Raw genomic sequence first — 2,179 nt, 5'->3', positions numbered from 1 at the left:
CAGTTCATCTGACTGTGTTTCATGACATGGCACGTAATTCGTTTATGGAATGCTATGCCACAAGATGTCACATCCAAGATGTACATCACTACATCTTAAAAGGGGAGTAGACAAATTAATGGAGAATCAGGCCATCAGTAACTATTGGTATAGCTGTAGAGTACCTCCTTGTTCAGAGGCATTGTCTTGTTTGGTTGGTCACTGCAGAAAAGAGGATGCTGGACTAGATAGACCTTGGGTCTGATGGTGTTGCAGGGCTCCCCTTACACTCTTAAGCCTGTGGATCATCCATACAAGGAATTCAGGAAGAAGCAGCAGGTGGGAAATGGTGTCCAAAAAATTAATATTTGTGTGCAATCTATGTATTCAGGAAGTGGGGCTGCTGGTTACATGTCTTTAAGTAATTCCTGATCAATATGTTGCTGATTGTCCATCTTCCTTTCATCTCAGTTCTGTGTTCCTTCCGGTTTTATTCTTCTTTGTATTACTTTATACCAGCAGTCTGAAATAACTAGCCACAGTTCTTTTCAGTTTAAATCAAGACACTTCTGTAATGATTGGTCCACTCTCCTTTCATACAAAATATTTAAACTTCTTCTTTAAGGAGATGGAGTTACTTTATCTGAGAACTGGAGTTTGACTTCAGTGTCAGAAACCTGCAGCTGCAACAATAAGAGGTAGAAATTTGACCCCCTCCAGGTTGAAGGTGATGTGAATTAGAAAAATAGTGTTAGAGAACCTTGCCCTGTGAAATTGTAGCCACCGCATAAATCAGCCAATAGCCTTGGCTAGCTTTTCCACAAATAACATGAAGATCTGCAGTCTCCCTGCTCCTATCAGTACCGGTCATCTTGTTCACTCATACTGAGACACCAGATGTAACTAAGGGGCCCAGAGGGAAAGTAGGAGATGAGTTAAAATTAATAATTGCAGTGGCAACAAACATGTGCTATTCTGATATGAAACGGAAACCTCTGTGATATTTGGGGGCACATTAAAAGCTCCGATAGTGCAGAAAACCTGCTGCCGACTTCAAAACAACCCCACTTTCAAACACTGCTGATAACAAGAGAGCAGATGAAACTTTGACTGGATTTATGTTTTCTTCTGCTCATTCATTCCTAGATCACTTTCTTTTTTTGCAGCCGCTTTGATCTACACTTCAGAAGTCCTTGTACATCTAACTGGGGGGGGGGGGGAGTTAGCAATACATATCATCCCTATTCGCTTCCTAGATGTGGTTTTCTGTCACTGCATAGTGGATGGCATTTTAATGAATGAAAAGGATGGGGTTTTCCTTACATTTCAGTGTTAAGCCAGTTCAGGTTGTTGTGAGAGGTTTCATTTCCTGCTTCTGCATACTGAATGAAAGAGCCAGGTAGACCAGAGGGAAAATTATAATCCTCACCACCATGTGTTACTCAGGATAACGCCTTGTGCATCAGATGAAATCTGTTCCACAAACGTTTATGCCGTAATGTGTTTGTTGCTCTTTAAAGAGCCAAAAGACTCTGCTGTTTATGCATTTATAAATCTATCCCTGTATCCAGAAGAAACAAGACTGAAACATACGATAAAGTGGATTCTAGCCCATGAAAGATTATGCCATGGTAAATTTACTAGTCTTTAAACTAGTGTCCCAAGATTCTGTTGGTTTTGCTGAAACCAGCTAACCGTGCAGTCCACAGGAGCCAACTCCTAGGGGCCAAGGTCCCTTTGCCCCCTCCATAAAATATTTGAGGGGGCTAGGGCCCCCAAAGTTGATGGGCATTGCCACTCAAATGGTGTTTGTGTGCTGAATCTTGTGACTGATTACCTGCCTCCTCCTAAAATATATTATTCAAGTTGACACCCCTGGTGCAGCCCTAATCCCATCTACTCAGAAGTAAATCCTTTTGACTTCAGTGAGGCTTGCTCCCATGTAAGTGAGGCTAGGATTGCAGCCTAACAGGGCTACCCCTCTGGAAAATAAGATTGAAAGGCATACTTAGCCTCCACTGAGAAATCAATAAGTATTCATGACCAACTAAGGCTTAGTCCTGCTAATATTACCGGTATTTTTAGACTGAAAGCTTAGAAGGAATAGCTGTGCTGTTAGAGCTATTAAAAATGCTCACTCATAAACCACAGTAGGGTAATACTTTCATTAGGACCAACCAAAATGTAACAGCGAGGTTTC

General features: G+C 41.6%; 1 long non-coding RNA gene across 1 annotated transcript; it reads left to right on the top strand.

The window, feature by feature from the left end:
* The first annotated feature begins 223 nt into the window (after positions 1 to 223).
* Positions 224 to 1,370, top strand: LOC309373644. Its single transcript, XR_014170123.1, has 3 exons — positions 224 to 318; positions 605 to 677; positions 1,146 to 1,370. It is a non-coding gene; the product is annotated as an uncharacterized lncRNA (long non-coding RNA).
* The last annotated feature ends 809 nt before the right edge of the window (positions 1,371 to 2,179 follow it).

The sequence above is a fragment of the Podarcis melisellensis genome, assembly GCF_964234715.1.
Source record: "Podarcis melisellensis genome assembly, chromosome: 7".
In the NCBI taxonomy this organism is placed as follows: domain Eukaryota; kingdom Metazoa; phylum Chordata; class Lepidosauria; order Squamata; family Lacertidae; genus Podarcis; species Podarcis melisellensis.
The sequence above is the reverse complement of the archived record's forward strand: the minus strand, read 5'-3'. Positions and strand labels throughout refer to the sequence as shown.